This window comes from Canis lupus, chromosome 6 (assembly GCF_048164855.1).
Source record: "Canis lupus baileyi chromosome 6, mCanLup2.hap1, whole genome shotgun sequence".
Lineage (NCBI taxonomy): Eukaryota > Metazoa > Chordata > Mammalia > Carnivora > Canidae > Canis > Canis lupus.
In genome coordinates this window covers 45,867,783-45,880,484 of record NC_132843.1, presented here as the reverse complement: position 1 = coordinate 45,880,484, position 12,702 = coordinate 45,867,783, and the positions used below count along the sequence as shown (strand labels likewise).

The 12,702-nt window shown below is 35.6% G+C and overlaps 1 protein-coding gene across 25 annotated transcripts in view; it reads left to right on the top strand.

Moving 5' to 3' along the window:
• The window catches only part of CATSPERE (catsper channel auxiliary subunit epsilon), a 199,931-nt gene that overhangs the window by 133,652 nt on the left and 53,577 nt on the right, over nt 1-12,702 (top strand). The window lies entirely within an intron of this gene.

Here is a 12,702-nt window from a genome sequence, read left to right as displayed (position 1 = left end):
TCACAAGCAACAAAAAGAAAAGCACTATTCATTTTCCACAGGCACAAAAATACCCAAGGACAGATATCAGACAATATGACATCATCGAGTATGATTACATCATACTTGTTTGATATATATTATGGGGGTCTACTATGGGGGAAGGGAATGGGGGAAAAAGATACAAAGAAAAAGTAAAATATAATAAAATGAGACTGGATGTATCATGGTTCAAGAAACAAGGAGTATATTTAGCTCATTTTTCTGAAACTGAGATACCTGCTTCTTCCAGAACAAGAACAGAAGAGATTTACACTCTCCTTCAGCCCAGGAGAGTTTTCTTTGATTATGTAGCCCCAATATCTGCATAAGTTCTCATAAGTTTTCTTTCCAGAAATGGGCTGTAAAATGTACATTTGCCCTTTTGCAATTCAGAACTTCAAAAGAATAGTTAATAATCAAAATATACAAATGACCAAGGACAATGAAACATTAAAATTTGTGTGTTTTGATAAAATACTGTCATTTATCAGCAGATGACATTAAGTAAGTTTTTAAAAATTTGATTCCATAAAAATCTTACTTTATTAAGGTTGCTTTACATCTAATTTTTATTAAGTTATTTTAATTTCAGTATAGTTAACATATAGTGCTTTGTTAGTTTTGAGTGTACAATATAGTGATTCAACAATTCTATACGTCACCCAGTGCTCATCTCGACAAGTGCACTCCTCAATCCCCATCACCTGTTTCACCCATCCCCCTGCCTCCCTCTCCAGTAACTATCAGTGTATTCTCTGGAGTTAAGAGTCTGTTTTCTGGTTTGTCTCTCTTTTCTTTCTCTTTGCTCATTTGTTTCTTACATTCCACGTATGAGGAAAATTATACAATATTTGTTTTTCTCTGACTCATTTCACTTAGCATTATACTCTCTAGTTCCAAAAAGTCATTGCAAATGGCAAGATTTCATTCTTTTTTATGGCTGAATAATATTCCATTATATATATAATGGAATATATATAATATACACATATATATATAATATACACATACACCACATCTTTATCCACTCATCTATCGATGGACACTTGGGCTTCTTCTATAATTGGCTATTGTAAATAATGCTGCTATAAAGATAGGGGTGCATGTATCGCAGCTGTGAGAATGGCCAAAATAAAAAACACAAGCAACAACAGGTGTTGGCAAGGATGTAGAGAAAGGGGAACCCTCTTGCTCTGTTGGTGGGAATGCAAACTGGTGCAGCCACTTTATGAACAGTATGAAATTTCCTCAAAAAGTTAAAAATGGAGCTACCCTATGATCCAGTAATCACACTACCATTTACCCAAGAAACACAAAAACACTAATTCAAAGGGATAAACAAGTTTATCTTTCCATGCCTAAGTATTTTCATCTATGTAATGATGATATAATAAAAATATATCATATAGTTAAAATACAATTATGTTAACATGTTAATATAATTTTATATAGTTAATCTATGTATTATATATTATTATCATAATATATACTTCATAAAGTTATTAGGATTAAATGAGTTTATATACATAAGGGATATAGAGATGCATCTGGTACATAGCAAATACTATGTTTGTATTACTATTACAACTATAGTCACAACTGTTGTTGCTGCTACTGCTGTTCCTACCTCACATTTCATCAATCCTAAAGCACATTTTTTTAACATCTATGAAATCAGGATGAGTCTTACATCCTGTGGCATCTTGATTTGATGAATTATAGTAGTAATATAACTTTATTTTGTGCAGATTGAGTCAATATAACTTCACAAACTAATCGTTGCATGTACTATTACATTTGCCAAGTATCATAGCTAATTACTCAATTTTGAAAAAAAAATTAATATAACACCTATATACAAAGGTGAATATATATAAAAGTGAATAACTTTAATTTTGAAAAGTTTTTAGAGCTACCAGCTGGTTTCATAGTGATATTTACACCAAAAGTTAGTTTTGAAATTTTAAAAATGATTCAAACATCTTAAGTGACCTAGTCCTTTTTTTTAAAAAAAATTGAGGTATATTTTTAATAATTGACATATAACATTAGTTTAGTTTCAGGCATGCAACATAATGATTTGATATTTGCATATGTTGTGAAATGATCACCACAATAAATCTATTTAACATCCATCACTACATATAATTACAAATTATCTCTTGTGATGAGAACTTTTAATGTCTATTCTCTTAGCAACTTTCAAATATACAACACAGTATTATAGTCACCATGCTGTACATTATATTACCATGATTTATTTGTTTTATATGTGGGAGTTTGTACCTTTTGACTATCTTCATTTTGTATACCCACCATTTTCATCTTTGGCAATAATGAAATTGGTCTCTGTACCTTTGAGTTTCAGTGGCAGGGAGTTGGAGTTTCTGTTGGTAGGGGGAGTGTTTAGATTCCACATATAAGTGAGATCATATGGTATTTATCTTTCTGTGTCTAGCTCATTTCACTTAGCATAATGCCTTCAAGATTCACCCATGTTGTTGCAAATGGCAGGATTTCCTTGTTCTTTTTTCTTTTTAAAAATTGATTGAGGACAGCCATGGTGGCTTAGCGGTTTAGCGCCACCTTCGGCCCTGGGTGTGATCCTGGAGACCTGGGATTGAGTCCCACGTTGGGCTCCCTGCATGGAGCCTGCTTCTCCCTCTGCCTGTGTCTCTGCCTCTCTCTCTGTGTGTCTCTCATGAATAAATAAATAAAATCTTTTTAAAAATAAAGATTGATTGATTTGGGGAGAGAAAGCAAGATTTCCTTGTTCTTTATGATTGAATAATGTTCCTCTGTGTGTATGGAGAGAGAAAGAGAGAGAGAGAGATAGGTTGCTTTCACGTCTTGGCTACTGTTAATAATGCTGCAATGGACATAGGGGTGCAGATATCTTTTCAAGTTAATGTTTTTATTACCTTTGAGTATACTCCCAGAAGTGGAATTACTGGATCATAGTAGGGTAGCTCTATTTTGAGTTTTTGAGGGTCCTCCATACTATTTTCCATAGTGGTTGCACCAATTTACATTCTCACTAAGAGTGCATAAGAATTCCCTTTTCTCCACATCCTCACCAACATCTGTTAGCTCTTATGTTTTTGATGATGACCATTCTGACAGGTCTGAGGTGATATCTCATTGTTGCTTTGGATTTGCATTTTTCTGATAATTAGTGATATCAAGTAGCTTTTCATGTACCTGTTGGCCATCTGTATATATGTCTTCTTTGGAAAAGATGTATATTCAGACCCTTGCCCATTTTTTAATCAGATTGTTTTCTCACTGTTGAATTATTCAAGTTTCTTATACATTATGGATATTAACCCTTTACCAGGTATGTGATTTGGAATGATTTTCTCCCACTTGTGAGATTGCCTTTTTATTTTGTTGATTGTTTCTGTGCAAAAGCTTTTTTAGTTCGATGTAGTCCCACTTGTTTACTTTTGTTTTTGTTGCCTTTGCTTTTGGGGTCAAATCCAAAAAATTATTTCCAAGACTGATGTCAAAGAGCTTACTGCCTGTTTTCTTCTAGGAGTTTTATGGTTTCAGATCTTACATTCAAGTCTTTAATCTCATCTTGAGTAGATTTTTGTGTGTGGTGTGAGGCAAGGGACCAATTTCATTATTTTCCATGTGGTTGTTCAATTTTCCCAACACCATTTATTGAAGAGATTATCCTTTCCCCCATTGTATGTTATTAGCTCCTTTATCATAAATTAACTGACCATATATGCACGGGCTTATTTCTGAGCTCTGTTCTGTGCAGTTAAGCTGTGTGTCTGTTGTTATGCCAGTACCATACTGTTTTGCTTACAAAGCTTTGTAATATGGTTTGAAATGAGGTAGGGTGATGCCTCCAGCTTTGTCCTTCTTGGATTGTTTTGGCTATCCTGGTTCTTTTGTGGTTCCATATAAATTTTAGAAATCTTTATTCTATTTCCACAAAAAATGCCATTGGCATTTTGATACAGATTGCATTGAATCTACATATTGCTTTGGATAGTTTGGGCATTTTACCAATAATAATTCTTTTAGTCCATGAGCATGGAATAGCTTTCCATTTATTTGTATCTTCTTCAATTGCTTTCATTAATGTCTTAAGTTTTTAATATACAGGTCTTTCACCTTCTTGGTGAGTTTATTCCTATGTATTTTTTTCTTTTTGATGCAATTGTAAGTGGGGTTGCTTTCTTAATTTCTCTCTCTGATAGTTTATTATTAGTGCATAGAAACAGCAGATTGTTGTATATTGATTTTGTATCCTATAATTTTACTTAATTCATTATTTCTAATGGTTGTTTGGTAGAATATTTAGGGAGGGTTTTTTTGGTTTTCTATATATAGATCATGTCATCTGCAAATAGAGACAGTTTTACCTTCTTATTTTCCAATTTGTATGCCTTTTATTTCTTTTTCTTGTTTAATTTCTGTGGGTGGGACTTCCAGTATTATGTTGAACAAAACTAGTGATTGTGGGCATCCTTGTCTTGTTCCTGATCGAGAGGAAAGGTTTCAGCTTTTCTCCATTGAGTATAGATAATAGCTGTGGACTTATCACACATGGCCTTTATTATGTTGAAGTATGTTTCCTCTATACCCACTTTATTGAGAGTTTTTATTATAAATGGATATTGCATTTTGTCAAATGCTTTTTCTGCATCTACTGAGATGATCATATAATTTTTATCTTTCATTTTGTTAATGTGATGTATTACATTGAATAATTTGCAAATGTTGAGCCATCCTTGCATCCTTAGAATAATTCCTACTTGGTTGTGGTGTATTCTTTTTACATATTGTTGAATTCAGTTTTCTAAATTTTGTTGAGAATTTTTGCATCTATGTTCATCAAGGATCATGCCTGTAATTTTATTTTCTTTGTGGCATTCTTGTCTGATTTCAGTATCAGGCTTATGCTGGCATTGTAAAATGAGTTTGGAAGTGTTTCCTTTTTAATTTTTTGGAAGAGTTTGAGGATTTGTATTAATTCTTTTTTAAGTGTTTGGTAGAATTCACCAGTGAAGCCATCTGGTCTTGCACTTCTGTTTGTTGGGAAGTTTTTGATTACAGATTCAATCTCCTTATTAGTATTCAGTCTGTTCAGATTTTCTCTTTCTTCCTGATTCAATCTTGGTAGGTTGCATGTTTCTTGAAGTTTATACATTTCTTCTAGGTTGGACAATTTGCTGGTGTTTAATTGTACCTTATGATATTTGTTTTTTCTATAGTATCAGCTGTAACATCTCCTCTTATTTCTGATTTAATTTCTTCAAGTTCCTTTTTTTAATTGGTGAGTCTAGCTACAGGCTTCTCAATTTTGTTTATCTTTTCAAAAACCAGCTCTTAGTTACATTGATCTCTTTTGTTCTTTTAGTCTCTATTTCATTTCTTTCCTCTCTGATCTTTGTTATTTCCTTCCTTTTACTAACATTGGGCTTTATTTATTCTTCTAGTTTCTTGAGATGTAAAGTTATTTTGTTATTTGATTCTTTCTTGTTTATTTATGTAGGCATTTCTCACTATGAGGTTCCCTCTTAAAACTGCTTTTGTTAAAAAAAAAAAAAAACTGCTTTTGCTGTATCCCATAAATTTTGGTGGTTATATTTCTGTTTTTACTTGTCTCAAGGTATTTTTTATTTCTCTTTTGGTTTCTTCTTTGACTTATTCATTGTTTGTTCAGTAACATATTGTTTAATCTTCACATATTTGTGAATTTTCCAGTTTTCCTCTCATAATTGATTTCTAGTTTCATACCATTATAGTTAAAAAAGATACTTGATTTTAATTTTCAAGCATATTAAGATTTGTTTTGTAGTTTAACATGTGATTTCTCCTTGAGAATGTTCTGTGTGCACTTGAGGGAAATGTGGGGTTTTTTGTTTTTGTTTTTTTTTGCTTTTGGATGGAAAGTTCTGGCTATGTCTATTAAGCCAATCTGATCTACTGTGTTGTTTAAGGCTAATGTTTCCTTATTGATTTTCTGTCTGGATGATCTATCCATTGATAAAGTGGGTTACTAAAGTTACCTACTATTATTGTATTGCTGTCTATTTTTCTCTTTAGGTCTCTTAATATTTGCTTTATATATTCAGGTGCTCCTTTGTTGGGTGCATAAATATTATATCCTCTTGTTAGACTACCCCCTTTTCATTATATAATAACCTTATTTGTCCTTATTACAGTCTTTGTTTTAAAATATATCTTGTTAGATGTAAGTATAGCTATGCCAGTATTCATTTTATTACCATTTGCATGGAATATCTTTTCCATCCCTTCACTTTGCCTGGGTGTGTCCTTATATCTGATGAGTCTTTTGGAGGCAGCATATAAATGGGTCTTCTTTTTTACCCGTTCAACCATTCTGTCTTTTTAGTAGAGAATTCAGTCCATTTATATTTAGAGTAATTATTGATAGGTATCTATTTATTGCTCATTGTTTTCCGGCTATTTTATATTTCCTTTGTTCCTTCTTCTTTTGCTCTCTTCCTTTGTGATTTGATATTTTTCTGTAGTGATATGCTTAGATTCCTTTTTTTTCTTTCATATATATACTGTAAGTTATGCTTTGCAGTTACCATAAGGCTTACATAAAACAACGTATGTTCATAATAGTCTATTTTAGGTTGATAAAGCACAGCATAAGTCTTAGTCTCCTCACATGTTCTGTGTTTTGATGTCACAATTTACATCTTTTTATCTTATGTATCTTTGTATCTTCATTAATAAACTATTGTAGTCAGAGTTATTTTTTACTACTTTTGTCATTTAACTTTCACACTAGCTTTATAAGTTATTAATCCACCACATTTACAATATTAGATAGTTCTTAATTTCACCATTCATGTTTATCAGTTGGATTTGTACTTTCCTATGTTTTACTGTTACTAATAGTACCCTTTCATTTCAACTTTCTTTTTTTTTTTTTTTTTTTTTTTTTCATTTCAACTTTCAAAGTCCCTTTAACATTTGTGGTAAGGTTGGCTTAGTGATGATGAACTTCTTTGGCTTTTGCTTATCTGGAAAACTATCTCTCTTTCAATGCTGAAGGACAATTTTTCCAAGGACAGTATTCTTGCATGGCAATTTTTTCTTTTAGCACTTTGAATGTATTGTGCCACTTTCTTGTGGCCTGCAATATTTCTGCTAAAAAATCTGCTTTTACTCTTATGGGGACTCCCTTGTACATAAGTTGTTTTTTTGTTAATGCTCTTAAGAGCTTCTTTAAGTTTTGGTATGTTGATTATAATGTGTCTTGATGTGGCTGTCTTTGGATTCATTGTGCTTAAAACTCTGGACTTACTGCATCTGGATGTCTGTTTCCTTCCCCAGATTAGGGAACTTTTTGGTCATTCTTCAAATAAGTTTTCTGCAGGACGCCTGGGTGGCTCAGCAGTTAAGCGTCTGCCTTTGGTTCAGGGCATGATCCTGGAGTCCAGGGAAAGAGTCCCACATTGGGCTCCCTGCATAGAGCCTACTTCTCCCTCTGCCTATTTCTCTGCCTCTCTCATGAATAAATAAATAAAATATTTTTAAAAAATAAGTTTTCTACCCTGTATTCTCTCTCTTCTCTTTCTGAGACCCCTCTTATGCAAATGTTGATCTGAGTGATGTTATCCCATAAATCTCTTAAGCTCTTCACATTTTTGCATTCTTTTTTCTTTTTGTTACTCTAACTATAAAGAGGTGAGTTCTACTGCCCTGTCTTCAAGTTCTCTATTATATTTTTCAGTTCAATTATTGTATTTTTCCATTCTGTGACTTCTACTTGGTACTTTCTTGTATTTTCTTAGTTGAAATTTTCACTTGGTTCATAAGAGCTCAGTAAGCATCTTTATGACCATAATTTTAATCACTTTATCAGGTAAATCACTTATCTCCATTTCATTAAGGTGCGTTTTTTTTTTCTGAAGTTTTATCTTGTTCTTTCATTTATAGCATAGTCCTCTGTTTCTTCTTTTTTCTTTTTCTTGACTCTCTGTGTTGGTTTCTACGCAGTTGATAAAATAGTCATGTCTCCCGATCTTAAAGGAGCGGTCTCATGTAGGAGATGAACCTTATCATTGAACCCTACCCTCTCAAATCTCTGTGATTGTCCAATCAGCCTACTTTATCCTTAGTGGCTCCCAGTATTTGATGGTATGCCAAGACCTATCAGCATCTCAAAGAGGAATGTCTCAGTCAGCATCTAGATGCAGGCTGACTGGAAGCAGCTTTTAAAATATGCAAACAGGGCAGCCCGGGTAGCTTAGTGGCTTAGCACTGCCTTCAGCCCAGGGCCTGATCCTGGAGACCCAGGATCAAGTCCCACATCAGGCTCCCTGCATGGAGCCTGCTTCTCTCTCTGCCTGTGTCTCTGCCTCTCTCTCTCTCTCTCTCTGTGTGTGTGTGTGTGTGTCTCATGAATAAATAAATAAAATCTTTTAAAAAATAAAAATAAATAAATAAAATAAAATATGTAAACATACCTCTATCTGAAGAAGACGGTGAGATTGACATTTTTGTCTGCTCCCTCAGTGTTGAGCCCTGGGTTAATAGTCAGGTAAGAATTACTCTGCTTGCTACCATTTTGTCAAACCTGTGAACACAAGCCCTCCTGTTCACCAGAGCCATGGTATCAAGAAACATGTTCTTTGGGTGGCAGACACAAAAACTGAGGAACCAAACCTATATATAAGCTCTTTTCTCAGAGGTACCAACAACCTAAGGCAAGGCAGAGGGAAAACACAATTATAGTGTACGTCCTGGCTTCTCTGGTCCCTACAGAGGATTATAGTTGGCCTCTAAAATGTGTGTCAAATTAGAAGCCTACCCCTCAGGCCACAGCCTAAAGATAAGCTAATAGACCTCATTCACAGAAAGGTTTGGGGTACATTTCAGTCTACCATCACTGCACTGCACCCTGGGAGGGGTAGATAATCAGTTAAGAACTGTTTCTCCATTTGTAACAGTCCCATGAATCCAAACATAAGCCCCTCTGGTTCCCAAATCCAGGCAATCCAAGGGTGTCCTCTAAGCAGCAGCCACAAAAATTAGGGCACCAGATGTATGTACAAACTGCTTTTAGGGAGATACCAGTGACCTAGAAAAAAGCAGAGGAAGACTGCAAAGATAGTGCCTCCCCTCTGAAGTTTCTGGGAAAATTATAACTGGCTCCTAGATATCACTTTAAATGAAGCCCGCCCCTCAGGCCACAGCTTTGAAGATAAGCTACTAGCTCTCTTGCACAGAAAGACTTGAGTATTTTAGTCTGTTGCCTCTGCTGTGCCTTGGGGTTACAGCCAACTAAGACCACTTCCCCCTACAACCATTATATCCATTATAGAACTCATGGGCACAAGCCCCACTGGCCACCAGAGCCAGGTGACCTAGAGGTGTCCTCTGGGCAGCAACCACAAAAATCAAGGTGCCAGAAAAGTGTAGAAGCTCATTTCTGAGACATATAAGAGCCCAGAGTGAGGGAGAGGGAAATAAGAAATATGGCATCTCTGGCCTCCCCCTTTGGAGCATTTTGGTAGGTTCCTCCCTAGATGTGTTTAATTCAATGATTGATAAGCATGTAAGCCTCTCTCACAGAAAGCCTGGCCACTCACAGTCTCTCACAGTCAGCTGCTTTGCACCGGACCCTGGGGTGGATGAATCATACATAGGAACCCTTTAGGAACTGCTTCTTAGTTCAAAATAGCCTTCTGGGTCTTGTGGCAGTGAGCCCCATTGGATTTCAAAGCCAGATGTGTGGGGAGCTTGTCTCTCAGGAAAGGTCTTAAAAGTAGCAAAAATAAACTATTGGGACTTAAGATAAAAAGCTTCTGCACAGCAACAAACAGTCAACAAAACTAAAAGACAACCTACAGAATGGGAGAAGATATTTGCAAATGACGTATCAGATAAAGGGCTGATTTCCAAGATCTATAAAGAACTTATTAAACTCAACAGCAAAGAAACAAACAATCCAATCATGAAATGGGCAAAAGACATGAGGGCAAAGAAACAAACAATCCAATCATGAAATGGGCAAAAGACATCTCACAGAGGAAGACATAGACATGGCCAACAAGCACATGGGAAAATGCTCCGCATCACTTGCCATCAGGGAAATACAAATCAAAACCACAATGAGATACCACCTCACACCAGTGAGAATGGGGAAAATTAACAAGGCAGGAAACAACAAATGTTGGAGAGGATGTGGAGAAAGGGGAACTCTCTTGCACTGTTGGTGGGAATGTGAACTGGTGCAGCCACTCTGGAAAACTGTGTGGAGGTTCCTCAAAGAGTTAAAAATAGGTCTGCCCTATGACCCAGCAATTTCACTGCTGGGGATTTACCCCAAAGATACAGATGCAGTGCAACACCGGGACACCTGCACCTCAATGTTTATAGCAGCCATGTCCACAATAGCTAAGCTGTGGAAGGAGCCTCGGTGTCCATGGAAAGATGAATGGATAAAGAAGATGTGGTTTATGTATACAATGGAATATTACCCAGCCATTAGAAGAGATGAATATCCACCATTTGCTTCAACGTGGATGGAACTTGAGGGTATTATACTGAGTGAAGTAAGTCAATCGGAGAAGGACAAACAAATGGTTTCACTCATACGGGGAATATAAAAAATAGTGAAAGGGATTATAGGGGAAAGGAGAGAAAATCAGTGGGAAATATCAGAGAGGGTGACAGAACATGAGAGACTCCTAACTCTGGGAAACGAACTAGGGGTGGTGGAAGGGGAGGAGGGCAGGGGGATGGGGTGACTGGGTGATGGGCACTGAGGGGGGCACTTGACGGGAGAAGCACTGGGTGTTATACTATATGTTGGCAAATCGAACTCCAATAAAAATATACAAACAAAACAAAACAAAAATAATGCTAGATGGTTTCAACCCTTCCCTCCTCTCAGGAGATCTCAGGAATTTGAGTTCCCTCCCAACTGTGCGCAGCTGTGCTGGGGGTGGGATTTGTAGTGAAGCTATGTCTTGGCCTCTCCTACCTATTTCTATGTGTGTGGGTTTTTTTCCCTTATTCACCTAATGTGTAGGCATTGCTCAACTAGTCTTGGGTTTCTTTCAGAGGATATTGCTCCATATGTAGCTGTAAATTTGGTGTGTCCATGGGAAGAGGTGATTTCAGGATCCTCCTAGGTCACCATCCTGAACCAGAACCCGACCTGTTCATTTTCTTAATGGTGAATTTGAATAAGCAGAATTTAAAAGTTTGATAAAGACTTTTGATTTATGACTGTTGAGTTTTTTTGTCCTAAGATATCTTTGCCTATCCCTAAGTCATGGAAATGTTCTCCCATGATGTCATCTCAAAGTTTAAAGTTTTGATATTCATGCCAATAATTGGTATAGTCAGACTTTAATATTTGCCCAACTAATGTTTGCATGTTTTTTATTTGTTATTCCCTTCTTATTGATGAGGTTAAACAATTTTCCAATGTTTATTGGCTATTTGGAGTCCCACTTCTGTGAAATTCAAGTTTTTGTCACTTTTTCTATAGGGTTGTGTGCCTTTTCTTACTGAATTTTTTTGCATTTCAAAGATTGTCTTTTTAAAGTGTTTTATTTGTGTATAATTGGCATACAATAAATTGTATATATTTAATGTGTATAGTTTGATAAAATTTGATATACATATATACCCATGAAATTGTAACTACACCCAAGATAATGTCCACGTCCACCCCTCCAAATTTCTTCATGCTCCTTTATGAACCATCTCTCCTTCCATTCCCCATCACTCAAGGCAACCTCTGATCTGCTTGCTGTCATTATACGTTGGTTTGCTTTTTCTAGACTTTTATATAAATGGAAACATAGGGTATGTACTCTGTTTTGTCTGCCTTCTTTCACTCAGCATAGTCATTTAGAACTCCTTTATCACTGTGAAATGACCCCTTTTTCTCTGGTGATAATTTTTGCTTTAAATCTACTTTGTATATTTATAGAACCACTCCAGCCTTCTTTAGAATAATGTTAGCACAACATATCTTTTCTTTTAATATTTAATATTCTTTTAATATTAACCATCTGTGTCTTTAAGGTATTTTTTTAAGTTGGATTTTATTTATTTATCCAATCCGAACATTTTTGCCCTCTCATTGGGTGCATTTATGTAATTTTTTTATATGGCTGAGTTTAAATCTGCCATTTGACACTTGTTTTCTATTTGTGCTCTCTGGTTTTAACAAATTTTTTTTTTTTTTTTTTTTTTTTTTACTTTTTCTGACTTCTTACTTGCTTTTTTTTTTTCTTTTAAAGATTTTATTTATTTATTCATGAGAGACACACACAGAGAGACAGAGGCAGAGACAGGAAGAGGGAGAAGCAGGCTCCATGCAGGGAGTCCGACTCAGGACTCGATCCTGGGTCCCCAGGACCACGCCCTGGGTGGAGGGAGGCGCTAAACCGCTGAGCCACGCCGGCTGCCCTTTTTTGCTTACTTTTATATGATTCCATTATATCTTCTTCGTTGGTTATTTGTTTTGGCTTCTAACAAGGCTTTAGGGTTTGTGGTACACATCTTTAACTTATCTCCTTTTCCCGCAAAATGACATTACATCACTTAATGTAGAGTATAATAACCTTACAATGCTGCACCAGAAAACTTCCAATTTTCCTCAATAGCCTTTGTGCTATGGATTCTATGCATTTTATTTCTGAATATTTCATAAACTTC